General features: G+C 55.0%; 1 pseudogene; it reads right to left on the reverse strand.

The window, feature by feature from the left end:
* Window positions 1–455: 455 nt before the first annotated feature.
* LOC133340081 (uncharacterized) lies at window positions 456–14,262 on the reverse strand (annotated as a pseudogene).
* Between the last annotated feature and the right edge of the window lie 194 nt (window positions 14,263–14,456).

The following is a 14,456-nucleotide window of genomic DNA, read 5'->3' on the forward strand; positions in this document are numbered from 1 at the left end:
ATGTGTAGTGGGTTCTACGGAGACACACACTTGTTCTTGTAGACAACACGTTTATTACGACACCCCAACAGGGCTAACTACATAAACGTACACTGGATCTCCACCGAGGTGATAACTACACGGTGAACTGGACCACAACGGGGTAACTGCATAACCGGGTCAGTCAGCAACACACTGCCTGACCCACGATGCCGAGCGTAACATCGAAGACCGAGGATCGAAGAGACGTCGCACCGACGGGTTCCATTCCAACAGAGCCAAGAACCCTCTCGGGACTGCCCCTTGATGCTCCTGGGCGTGGCCTGGATCCGACCTCGGCGACGCCCCCTTCTAGATCCTACTTTTACACTCAAATTCCCTGCTATTTCTACAACAGTGGTGCAGCTGTAGGCAGTAGCGAGTCCTCAAAGTTCCGGTGCTGGGATTCTTCCAGCGTGCCCTTCATGGCACGGTACCGCTGCGCCACCGCTCTCCAGTCCAGCACATCCTCGATTCGGCATGGACGGACGCGTTCCCCGACACGCCGAGACTCTGCCAGAACGACCAGGTGGTTAGAAAAGGAGACACCGTTACACCGGTCACGACTCTGGGATGAAACGTCATTGTGTATACGTACAGCCCGTTAGATGAGGGTCTCCACGCCGTTCTTGATCGTAGTATGTTATGGTTAATACACCACAGTAATAAACAAGGCGGCCTGCCGGATTCGAACCATGGACCTCTGCAAAAAGTGGTGAACACACTACCGATAAGGCCATATCATCACCCAGGTGATGTGGCCTATCCAGGCTCTATCTATTGAAAATAACTTCTGCTGCAGATCCCCCAATTGTGCCAGCACCAGCACTGCGTGAAGTCGCCGTGCCGAGTCACGTGCTACTGCCAACCTGCCTGGGTCCGCGGCTGTCAACGTGGTGCGTGTCACAGGTACGGTACCCGCAGGGACACTTTGGGCCTGCGGCGGGCGAAGCGTGGAGCCAGCTGGCGGTCGGGAGTGCACGGGGATGTCGATCGAGTGTGAGTTGGACAGTCGAGTCCACACTCCTCCCCCCCGTCTGCCAGGGATTCACTCGGCAAGTCCGACAGTGCCTGCGTAAGAGCAAGGATAAACATTTCAGGGTGAGAACCATAGTACCCGGGGGACTTAATAGTACTGGAGCACTGCCCCCTTCGGGGACTCTATTAGTGTGGGTGAGTGCTGCATTCAAGACAATGATTTACGTGCTGCCCCTGAAGATTAGTATACAAAAAATATGCAAAAAATAGTACAATTCAGTGATGGCGGTCATGACCTTTCCTCATATGCGCGGGGGGTGAAAGCTCATGCAGAATGCACAATAGGCACAAGCAGATCGCCATTGTTACTCATTCTGTTCAGCGTTTATCGTTCGTATAACGTTTGTTTAACATTAGTGCGTCTTGCCCCCCCCCCCCCTGAGTTATGTCTGCCCCACTTTAAACAAGGTCACGCTACAGGATTGCTGTATTTTCTTGCACGGTAGCAGACGATATTTTTCAGTTTTCCATAACATGTGCGGTATTTATGTGTGTGGACCATTTGGCAGTAGTGGGGAGTGGGTAGCGCGCTGCGCTGCAAACCCGCGACTCGAGTTCCATTCCCGCTCACAGCCAACACCAGTGACAATTCTCTGAACCGGTCACAGGCCTCCCCTAGGTCGACTCAGCCTCAAATGAGTACCCGGCGCTAAATGTAAACATCGCGACCCGGAGACAAAAAGTGGCCAGGCGCGGTGACGGCCACCCACCCCCTCGTGTGCCGCGCCGGCCTTCATAAGTGCTACTCGCTAATAGCACTTGCCACACCAAGAGCCTTGCCAGGCTAACACGGGGGTATCTTTGCCTCTTGTTTGTTTGGACCGCCTGGTTCCGGACCCTTCCTGCAAGCGCAGCGCCGGAGCTGCCGCAGCAGCTGCGTGACGACATTGAGGGGAGCCGGCGGCGACGTGCGACGCGTCGCCTCCCTCACGAGGACGGCGCGGCCGAACTTCCACTGCGTGTCGGACTGCGCCTGGATGCGCTGGTACGTGTCGCTCATCATGGCGATGAGCAGGTTGATGAGCACGATGAGCGTGACGATGAGATAGACCCCGAACGTGGCGTTGACGAGGGTGGACACGATGGACGGCGAGCGGCTCACGTCCGGCAGGGAGTTTTGGTCGCCCATGCCGAAGAGGAAAAGAAGAGAGCACGGTGACGGTCCAGGGTCGTCTGCGCCGCCGTGGTCGGGTTCCCACGCCGCCGCCGCCCGCCATCGACGAGTTGCCCACCGGGTCGTCCTGCGGGTAGCACGGTCTGGCACAGCGCCGTGAGGTGCAGCGTGAACGCCACGTGGAAGATACCCCAGCACCATGCCGACCTGGGGAAGAGTGGGGAACACAGGAGGCGGAACGCGGCACTCGCGCGGTCACCCCGGCAACACTTTCCTCTTTCCGCTACGACTGTAAAATTTTCATCTCCAGCTGCAGTAGCATTTGGGCGCTAGACAAGTAGGATATTGGATCGCAGCGTTATAATCGTCGATGCTGGAAGGCCTCCCCAACTGTGGCAAGGTAACATTGGTGTTGGCACGGTATTGGCCACCCACCCCCCGATGTGCCGTGCCGGCCTTCATAGGTGCTCGCTAACCGCACCCGCCCCGGCAAGTCTGTCAACGGTTGCACGTGGGATATTTGCGTTTGTTTCTTCTCTGCGTGAAGCTATACCTGGCGAGGTCCTTCATGAGGTCGCTGATGATGATGGCCCACGGACCGAAGAGGTGGTGGAAGGAGAGGAAGTCGAGCAGCTGCACGCAGCAGAAGGCCAGCGCCTTGGCCAGCAGGACGTTGCGTGCGCAGAGGCACTCGAGCAGAGCGTGCGAGCCCGCCGGGAAGGCGAGCGCAGACAGGTGGCACAGCAGAGCCAAGCCCGACAAGCCGAGCACCAGCAGCCGGATCCAGGCGAGGGCCGAACCGCGACCCTCCTGGCAACGACGAGCACGCAGCAAAACGCTGCTTGTCAGCGTCGGCCGTACGTATGTACGTACATATGTACGTACGTACATACGTACGTATGGATGTTGAAGTTCCTTTGCGCCGGGCGTAGCCAACCGTGCTAATCGTATGGTTTCTGAATTTGATTACGCTTGTTTACTCGGTAACGCCTCACGAGTCTCGCAGTAGGGGGCAATGATTGCTATTTTAATTGATTCAATTGCGGCTACTTTTTTAAATTGGGAAACTTTGGGATACAATAACGCCGGCACACAGTGGCCTACTCTTGTAAAGGACGTCAAGGGGTCTTAACGTCCACTATGAAACAGAAAGCGGTATTTTTACGTACGCACGTATGTTGAACTTCTTCCGCACCGTACGTAGCCAAACCGTGCTAATCGGAGAAATGAAATTTTCGGAAGAAATTCTTTTTCAATTTACGGTTGATACCCCCGCAGTAATAACCGGGGCAGGCGCCGCATTAAAAACCGTGAACCTCCACAGCCAAGCATCGCGAACGCGCTACCGCCAGGCCGTGCGACCGCCCCGTTTGGTGCGTCTCACCGCTGCCTCGGCCGACGAGCCGGCCCTGACGCAACTCGTGCGAGCAGCAGGCCCAAGCAGCAAGGTGAACAGGAGCCACTCGTTCCACGAGGGCAGCAGGTGGCCCTCGGCGATGGGCGTCACAGGAGGCCACACCACCGTGAGCACAGAACAGCGACAGCAGGAACAGGTGCGACGCAAGGTGGCACAGGAACTTGATGATCGGGATCCGAGTAAACCTGCGAAGGCATCGTGAGTGTCTGGTGCAGTTGCTCTAAGGCGAGTATGTCGCATATCGAACTGTGTCTCACGTATTTATTAACCGCCTTCACCCAGTTGCGTTGTGTGGCGTAACCGTCAATTTTCCAGAGCTCACATGTCATAATAATCACATTGGAATGTTAGGATTGTTTTTGCCCAACTCAAGTCACCAGGTTTGTGATATTCCCCGGCGCCGCCGCTCTACCCTATCAATTCAATCAATCAACGAAACTGCAAGCTGCACGTGGATTAAACCACCCCGAGTTAGACCGGGACAGATCATGGGGATACAAATATTCCACAATCCAGAAGAGTGGTAAGATTATATGTAATATAGTGTGTTATTAGAGTAGTACCAACGCTACTAACAACCGCCAGGACGTTTAATAAAATATAAACATTTTTATTTTACTAGGTAAGGCCCACTGAGCTATATAGCTCTATTTCAGAAGCGAACCTGGCACACATATGATAGCTCAACAAAGTGTCTTATCACGGGGAAATTCTAACAACCCAAATACTCTAAGTGCACGTTGATTCTAAATGTGGAGGGAAAAACCGGAGGACCCACGGCGACACGGGGAGAGAGACACGCAAACTCTAATATCCAGGCGTCAGAGGCGGATCGAACCTACGACATCCGCATACCAGGCGAGGTAGTTAACATCTCACCAGAGGTCGCAACAGGGTTTTGATTCCTTACCGTACCCTTACCCGGCCGCACCAGGGTCGCAAACGGGTACGCCGTACCCGTACCCGGCCAGGTACGGGTAAGCCGGGTATCGATAGGGTACGGGTATCGGGGTACCCGGTTTGCGACCTCTGCATCTCACTCACCGTGGCGTCTCTGCCAGAAGTTGCCCATTTGCCCCTGCCCCCCCCCCCCCCATTACCTGTGGCCGAGAGGAAGCGAGAGAAAGCGACCAGAGGGGTGGGGCAGACGAGGAATCCGAGTAGGAGCAGCGCGAGGCACCAGGAGGGCCAGCGGAGGCCTCCCCGCCACACGTCGCTCAGTGGTGCTGCACGGCGGGGTGCGCCGCCACCTCCCGCTGGTGGCCTCGATGAGGACGTCGAGCAGCGAGAGGCCGGCTCGTCCACGGCCTGCAGCAGCGCGGCGGCTGCCGGCGCTCTGCGAACCCACGGCAAGCGACAGCAGGTCCGTGGCCAGTGCCTGGACGGACAGCGGTGAGCGTCACGGGCACGGGGTGGCAGCCGACGTTCATCTATTTTATTTTAGTCTTATTCTTGATCTAGCCGATAACTATTTTGTCGTTTCAACTAAGGCGGCGTCCTGTGGATTTCGTTTAGTCGCGAGTCTTAGTGTCGTCGGCCAGCGTGGCTACTCGCGCCTCTTCCACAAAGTCTGGCCAGTGCGAATAAGGAACGTTAGGTCCAATATCCTGCAGTCACCACCGATCCTTACCATCATCAAGTGGTTACGAGGGTAATGAATGATCACCAGTGTTTGACTTCAGCTGGAGCGATAGTACATTGGCTGTTCCACTGCGTTACGATGCCCTTGGCTAGCATCACCTGGCAGTGCCCACTCCGGGGTGCCCACCTGGCAGTGGCGCGCTGCCAGCTCGAGGTCGACGGAGCGCTCCTTCTCGCGCAGGGCGGCCAGCGCCGAGCGCCACGCGTCAGCTTCACCGCCGCCCTCCAGTGGCGCGGGCGCCAGCAGCACGAAGTCGTCGATGACCGCGGACTCGCACTGCTGCCCGCACACCACCAGGTCGTAACACGAACTGCAGGAGCCTCGCGCACACACGCACACACGGATGAAGACAAACGTCCTCCGTATTGCCCACAAGGTTGTTCAGGCCGAGTGCTGTTAGCGGGCACCGGCTAAGGCCGGCACGGCGCGCGGGGAGTGGCGTGGCCATTCACAGTCCACCGTCGACTAAAATAAAATTATTTGTCGACAGATATTTCCCGTCACTGATTGTGTTATCGACGATGTGTGTCGAACTTCCTTTTGCACCGTACGTAGCCGACCGTGCTAATCGGAGGTGCGGGGGAAGGACAACAAACTTAAACACAAAAGAAGTTATAAAGAAATTAGTTTTCAATCGAGATTTAAAAGTGCATAGCGAGAGTGGCTTCCTAATATCGTATGGAGGAGAGTTCCACACGGCCGCAGAAGCAGCATATGAAAGCGTTCGATGGTCAACTAAAGTCGCACGCTGCGAGGATGACCGGAGTTCACTCGATGATGGTTTATGCTCCTTGACGAGATCACCAAGTATTTCTAGATTTGAAGCTTTCGTGACTGCCAGGATTCATATTCTTAGGTTTTTTCGGTAAAAGTCACGTAGGTAAAAACATTTTTTTATAAAAGTAAAATAAAATAAAAATAAAATAAAAATCACGACGTTTCGGAGGCAACACAAGCTTCCGTCTTCAGGTGGAAACCGTCACAGCACAATAGCTGTATCAAGTTAAAAAAACGCAATCGTGCTGTGACGGTTCCACCTGAAGATGGAAGCTTGTGTTGCCTCCGAACGTCGTGATTTTTATTTTATTTTACTTTATTAATTTAAATGTTTAATCTACGTGACTTCACCGAAAAAACCTAAGAATATGAGATCAGCGAGGTATTGTGGCTCATTTGTGGAGGAGCGCGACCTCAAAACGTATTCGTTCGTCAACCGGAAGCCAACGCAGCTCGGCGAACACCGACCGGACTACGGCGCTCACCCTGCGGTTGTGGATGAGGCGCTGGGTGGCGGGGGTCGAGTGGCGCAGCAGAAAACGCCAGCAACAGCATGTGCGGTGGCCCCCGCCGGCCGCGTGCTCGAGGGCCCGTGTGGCCGTCACGACACTCGGCCGAGCCGGCCGCACCGCTCTCCAGCAACGCGCGCACCGCGGGGAGGCGGCCGGCTCGGGCGGCCACGTGCAGCGGGGTGCAGCCGCTCTGCCGACACCGGCGGGGGGAGAGCGAGAGACGGAGATTAATTCATTCATCACGCGGAGTCAGCGAAGGAGCATTGCGCGTGACATGTTGCGACAGCATTCGGTTAAACCGCTCTTGCTGCCATACGGAGGTGGCGCCATTCCTTTGAAGGTCGCAGTCCACCTCGAACGTCGACCGCCAACTGAAGTGAGCGCAATTTGCTGCAGGAGTTTGCTCGTCAAGAAGGGGCGACGTGTCCAAACAGAAGTGGCAGTCGTCTTCCCACGAACTAAGCTCTCAATCGCTAGGAGACTGGTCGCGTCAGGGTCAGGATCAAACCCACGAGCTGTATACCAGGAGAGGTAGATAACATCTCGCCACCGTGGCGAAGTGCATGGGCAAAGACACGGCCGTACGGGCAGCAACAGCACCACGCCTATTGTCCTTCAATATATATGTACCAATAAGCACGGTTGACTACGTATGGTGCGAAAGAAGTCCGATAGTTCAACGTAGACGACCACAGCACCGTGCACCTTGTCGGTGGCATTGATGTTCGGCGCCCTGGCCCAGCAGGAGCCTCAGCGTCTCCACGGCCGGCGGTGGCGGCGAGGTGCAGGCACGTGGATGTCCACGGCTGGTCGGGCCGTGCGCCAGCAGCGGCAGCGCAGCGCGGCTCAAGCAGCAGCCCCGCCACGGCCGCGTGGCCGCCCTGGCAGGCGAGGTGCAGCGGCGTCGTGGCCTGCGACGTGGCACGCGTGGCCCCATCGGGAAGCGCGACCGGCACACGCTACGCGTTAGAATTCTGGCGTGGCGAGTTTGCGTAAATTTGTTTTTTTTGGCTCTGGTTAGTTGGCACATTTACACCCTGCGATGTGTATTTACGTTTAACTTCTTTCACACCGTGCATAGCTAACCGTACTAATCGGAGTTGCGGGGGAAGGACTAAACACAAAAAGCAGTTATAAAGAAATACGTTTTCAATGGAGATTTCTTGTAGCTGTCATCACTGCCGACAGTCCTGGGCAGTGGTCATCCTCGTAACAGAGCTGCTAAGCACAATGGGCCTTACCATCTGATTAACGAGATCGTCGGCTTGCCATTGAAACCCGTGAGATATGAGGTGGTTGGGTGACTAAAGGGTCAAACAGCGCTGAGCCGGTGAAAGAGATAGGGAACGTACACGCTCACCTTGCATGATTTCCCAAGAACGAATATTTAGGAACCTTGGTTTCAAATTCCGAAATATTTGTATGCCAATATTTTTTAACAAAGCAGTCCGTGCATATGAGAGTTTGCATCAGGGTGCCACTCAAAAGTCAAGTTTGTTAGTTTCATGGTCACACCTGGGTGCTTTGTTCATTTCCTTCAAACTGAAGCACTGCAAGTTAAAAAATAATCCCTCTATTTGCTGCTGGTCACCTGAAGAGATTTTAGAAAACTGCTGTAAATTTGAAAATGCCGTACAAATTGCATAATAACTTCATAAACTGATTTCAACTTGTAACGCGCACAGTTTCCACTCGCACGTCAAAGAGAGAGAGAACAACTCAAAGGCACAAGGAACCACAGACAACCAGGAAGGTAGCAGCTGGGCCACTGAACCGAAACAATCAACAATTTCCCAAGCTCTGTGGTCCTCTATATATTAAGATGTTTTCAGCCGAGGGAGCGGAGGGAGCTGGTAGGAACGTGGGGTTGCTTGGTCAATGGCCAGGGTCAACGGCGACGTGGTGTATTCCGCAAATATGGCCCGACTGGGAGGGCGGGCACAAGCCGGCGTGAGTAGGTTAAACAGTTTAAGGGCACCACGGGGTGACCAGCCCCTCTCCACCCTGCCCTACTCCTCCCACCCCCCACCCAGCCCCACCCTCCCCACCCAGCCCCTCCCCACCCTCCCCTCCGCCCCCCCAGCCCCCCCTCCCACCCTCCCCACCCAGCCCCTCCCCACCCTCCCCCTCCCCACCCCAGCCCCTCCCCCACCCTCCCCACCCAGCCCCTCCCCACCCTCCCCTCCCCACCAGCCCCTCCACACCCTTCCCACCCAGCCCCTCCCCACCCTCCCCTCCCCACCCAGCCCCTCCCCACCCCTCCCCACCCAGCCCCACCCTCCCATTTTGGATGCACGATGGACGAACGGACACAATAATCCCCTATGGGCTGGTGTAACCAGGAGGTTCCTACCAGTATGAGTATTTACATGTGGGAGGCAAGTAGAGCGCCCGGAGAAAACGCACGCATGCGAGGGGATTGAAACGGGGCTGCATCACAAGATGCTGTACAGAACCGGTGGGTAAGTTTGAGGTTCTTAAGCCTGGACTTACATACAAAGACATACGTAGACTCACATAAATACCCATAGCATTGGAAATCCATACATTTACATCGATATAGATAAGGAGAGATCATAAGACTCACACAGAGGCCCACAGAATTACATAGAAACCCCATAAATGTATATAGACCTTTGTACGATATGATGTAATTTGGATTCATATAGCATCTAAACGCGACCGGATCTCAACAGTGGGCAAGGTTATTTTACAGAGACAGGCAGTCGGTGTTCACAGAGCAGAGTAAAAGAGAAACGCCCCAAGCCTGGACTTCACAGCAGCAGGTAGTCGACATCACGGACAGCTGGCCGGAGGAAACTGCTGTTGCCTTCATCGTTGTCGTGAGCGCTGTTGTGGCAGGACCTGCCTGCGGGCCGGCCTGCAAGTCCTCCGGCGTGCTCGGGTGGTTTGAGCAGGAGCCGCACGAGGCCCTCGTGGCCGGCCTGAGCCGCCAGGTGAAGCGGAGTGAGGCCGCTCTGTCGCACAGGAAGAGAGCGTAAGAACGTTGGCAGCCTCCCTCGCACGCCTCGGAAACCCAAAGCGAAACCCTCATGTCCTGTGGCAGTCTTGCCAAGGGGACTCCCAGTGGCAGCCGTCCCTATGTGGCGCAACCTGCACGCAGCGCCGGCTTGCAATTGGGGAAAGCCCCATGCGGAGGACACGTAAACTCACATTGAGAGCAAGTGTATGGGTACCCGTACACTCGTATCGAGACACGTAGACTTACACTCAGAGCTAGAGATAAGCATTTATGGGGCACTTAATGCCTCGTCACATCTCATCCCGGCTCTAGGTTTGTATGTTTTAGCTCACCAGAGAGACACGGAGGACAGGGCACGCAGCACCGGCTGAACGTCATCCGCGAGCTCACGGGCACTGACAACAAACCTCACCGCTTGGAGCGGTTACCCCGCCCACAGAGTGAAGTAATGGTCAAAACAGCCCACATGAACCCACACAGGTTGTTACAAGCTGTTGTGGGGTTACATCGCGGGCCAGCAGAGTGCACTGCAGAAAAATCCACTGCTGGTTCTGCTCCCGTATAGTTATCCTCCTCATCTTGACCAGTCAGTTGCCTCCTTATCCCTCTTCACTAGTTCATTCCTCCACCAACTTTATTCATGAATGTGTAACTTGTTTAGCACCGTACGTAGGCAACCGTGCAAATTTAGGACACTTGTCTGCCAGGCTGTTTCGTCTCATCCGCACTGTCCAACCACACCACACTGCAAGTAACAACAATGATTGTGCCTCTTCCCTTACACTGTCCAACTTTGGAATTGCCTCCACATCGTCTCGATTCCAAGTCATTGCTACCTTGCACAACGCAAGAAACGCGAACCCTTATCTTGTACACCTTCAATGGTGCTGGGATTTTATCGCTGGCCAAAGGGCGTTTTGGGCCTTTGCTCAGCGACTGTGTTTAGCAGAACAAAACCTGCACTGACCGGCATGGTGAAGTATGGTCAAACAACCCAACCCCCCCCCCCCCCCCACCACTCCCGACACGGAGGCGTGGCGAGGCCTTCGTCCGGCAGTAAACCACAAAGGGCTGTGAACTGCGAGACAAAATTTCTCGTCTTTCCATATCACTGCCATTGAGACATGGGACCCAGGCCATAGGCAGAGCCGGTCACGGAGCAAAGGGGTGCGGCAATTGGTCAGGGGGGGTCCCAATGCCGCTGAGAAAATATCTCGTGGTGGTTGTCAAGAGGGGCCCCAACTCGTCGCTTTGGCCCCAGGGGTGGGGGGAGGCAAGGCGCTCCCCGCCCCCGTCGCTACTTCCGCGACTTGGTTGAGACACAAATGACCGACGCTCCGGCTGGCCCTGCCCGCACCTCTGGAACTGCGTCTCTGCCGGCGGCGACGTTGACGGGGCTCGGGCGCGCGCTCTCCGTGGCGGCCGGGACGCTCGCCAGCATCTCCCGAGCAAAGTCGACCTGCCCAAAGCGCGCGGCGACGTGGAGCGCCGTGAAGCCGGTGGGGGCAAACGAGCGAGGATTTCTTTACCGATTTGCAGGCGCGGTGGTGCTTGCTTAAATGCCTCGGTGGCTTATATCGCATCTCATCCCAAACATCCCAATGCACTGCAAGCAGTCCAGTCGAGGGGTATCTTCCAGTGCTAGCCATCCCGTACGTGGCACGAAGTGGACAGAACGCCAGCATTTAAATGAGTAAAGACCCAGAGTGAGACCCATAGACTCACATACAGCTCCATAGACTTCCACAGAGATCCATAGCGCACACAGGATAAAGGATTTTAATTTATGGGGCTCCTAAATGCCACAGCAATTCAAAACAATCTTTTATCAGATCTCATCTCTATTATACTAATGCCAGGGTGAAGGTTTTTTTTTATTTAGCCCCCTTATGGCAGCTGTCCCTGTGCGGCACAACGTGATTGCAGCACCTTGATTCATGCAGCATGTTCATTTGTGGTTTTCCCAATGAAGTAATCGATCAACTTAGTGCGAGACACGCCCTGAATTGAGGTGTGCTGCTGAAAGGGTTGACAACCCCAAGAAGAATGAATCAACGTCTCGGTGGAACCTTGGTGCTGGTCACATTGAACGGAAATCTTTGCTTCAGAGCTTCCAGCACGCCGGTGTGCCCGTGCTTTGCTGCGAGGTGAATGGCCGCCATGCCCTCCTGCACAGACAAGAGACGTCGCAGATGCCACTACAAAAGCGTACACGGCAGCAGCAGCAGCACGTCCATCGTCGCTGTCGTCGTCACCGAATAGGTTTGGTGTCCGTGACATTCGTACGGCCCGATGCTGCCACAAAGACTCCACGTTTCACAGACGAGCATAGCCTGCCTGTCTTCATGGCGGTGACGATGGCGAGGATGGTGACGATGGCGAGGATGGTGATGATGAGGATGGTGACGATGGCGAGGATGGTGATAATGACGAGGAAGCACCCACACTTTACAACCAGAAATTTGATTAAATGGCATCCCGAGACAAAGACTTGACTCGGTGAACGCTGCGATTCGATTTGGCGCTGCCATAACGGTGATGTGTGAGGGGGAGGGGGGGGGTTTGGGTTGGTGCGGGGGGGGGGGTGGAGGGCGCCGGCTCACGGAGTCTTCAGCAGCGGGGGAGGCTCCGGCCTCCAGGAGGATTCTCACGGCCTCGGCGTGGCCCCCGGCGGCGGCCAGCTGGAGGGGGGTCGACCCGCTCGCCTGCACGCACGACGCACACAGACACTTCAAGCGCCTGCACGCACGACGCACACAGACACTTCAAGCGCCTGCACGCACGACGCACACAGACACTTCAAGCGCCTGCACGCACGACGCACACAGACACTTCAAGCGCCTGCACGCACAACGCACACAGACACTTCAAGCGCCTGCACGCACGACGCACACAGACACTTCAAGCACCCGCCGGGGTTCGATGGCAAGATGTTACCTACATCGCCTGGTATACAGCAGGTTGTGGATTCGATCCTGACCCCGACTCCTGTTGTATATTTGGACTTTGCATGTTCTCTCTCTCGCCATGGTTGCGTGAATTTTGCTCTGGGTCCTCCCTACACATTTAGAATCAACTTGCATTCAGAGTTTGTGGCTGCTATAAATGTACACATCATGAGCCGCTTCGTTGAGCCATCATTGTGGCCAGGTCGCTTCTGAAAAAAAAATATCTACACAGCTCAGTGGGCCTTACCTGGTAAGATAAAAAAAAAATTGCTTAGTTTAAATATAAAGGTACGGCCAACTCTGTCAACTTCGTGACTCCGCGATGGCATCTTGAGGTCTCCGGTACGGTTTGACCTCCCGACAGAAGTACTGATCAGCTGCTAATCTGAGTACGCATATCCACATACAGTCTGTATTACGCTGTCACGTGAGGACTACACAATGAACGCAGGTGTTTGTTAAATCTCCGTGTCCCTGTGTCCCCCGGCAGAATAAAAGTGTGCACCCGTCGATCAGCAGCTCGTACGTGCTGGGGTCAAGTGTGGTTGTTTCTCGCCTCTTGCAAGACGTCTGGCCAGTGTGGAAGAGTAGGCCAAAAAACCTTTGAGCTCTCTGTAGTTGAGGCCCTTCCGCTAGCAGTGGCTAAATATCTCAATGCAGGACCCTTGAGCCTCGTGACATTCTGGGAGAAATAAGAGGGCATTATGATAATTATGTTCGGCTGAATCAGTCTGCTGACCAGACGTTGGATGCGTGACCTTTTTTAATTTCCACAGTCCCATTCAGCCAGGTATCTATACAATAACTTGAAAATCTGTTCATTGTATATACATTTGTTTGTCCGGAAGATTTCTGATCGACCGCTCCACCAATTTCAATAAACGAGGAGTCACTGGAAAGGGGGTGGGGGGGGGGGGTGGGCCCGGCGCGACCCCCTGACCTGGCTCCGCACGGCCGTCACTCCGGGGCGGTGGTGCCGCAGCAGCTGGCGCAGCACGGGGGCGCTGCCCCTGGCGGCCGCGATGTGCGCGCACGTGCGGCCTCGCCCGTCCGCCACGGCCACCAGCGGGGTGCCGCTCCACGAACAGCGCCACCACCGACGGGTGGCCGTTGTCAGCGGCAAGGTGCAGCGCTGTCTGCCCACCCTGCAGGAACATTGTGTGCCGTCGTCGTCATTATCTTGATTTAACCACGATTAAGGTGACGATTTTTGGCACGGTCATTTTGTGGTCGCTTCATTCACTGGCGAAGTGCCGGAAAATAACGACAATGTACTGATAGTTTACGGACAGTACCCCACCGAAAACCTGCTTTTTAAAATAGAAAAATACATTCTGAAATAGAGATATGCTCTAAATAAGAACGGGAGACAGAGCAGAGCCTCACCATTCTGGCGAATTGCTCGATGATGCTGGATGCAATTACCAGCGAAATGTCGTACTCAAAATTTTTAAATGTTGTGGTTTCACGCTTCAACACACCGGTGGGGCTAAAGTAGTGAACTATTTGTCTTTTGTCAACGTGACACTTTTTTACTGATTGGCCGTGGGTGGTGGAGGGTTACGACACATTTATAAATAACGCGATCTAAACCCAACAACGTTGATTATGAATAATATTGGTCGCGAAAGCCTACGTGTTAAACAGAGATATTAAAGTTTAACATTAAAAGCCCTATGCCCCTCCTGCCCTTCTCTACCTCCTGCGCAACCGGAGGGACCTACGTCGTCGGCGGCGTTCACGTCGGCCTTCAGCTGCAGCAGGGTCCTGCACACGTCAGCTGCCCGCTCGACGCGGCCAGGTGCAGCGGCGTCTCCTCCGCGCGCGCGAGGAGATGCGGAGGCCAAGGCAACGGCACGGGGATGGAAACGAGGCGCGACGAAATTCAACAATGTTAGCCGGGCACGACGGCTATCGCCTGTGACACGGAGATTCGGATTCTGGGATGGTGTGTCACGTGGATCAGGGGTGCGGAACATTTGGCCGTTGACTTCAGTTCACATGGCC

The sequence above is a fragment of the Lethenteron reissneri genome, unplaced genomic scaffold, assembly GCF_015708825.2.
Source record: "Lethenteron reissneri isolate LAM-NWPU_2019-01 unplaced genomic scaffold, ASM1570882v1 scaffold_716, whole genome shotgun sequence".
NCBI classification, from domain to species: Eukaryota; Metazoa; Chordata; class Hyperoartia; order Petromyzontiformes; family Petromyzontidae; genus Lethenteron; species Lethenteron reissneri.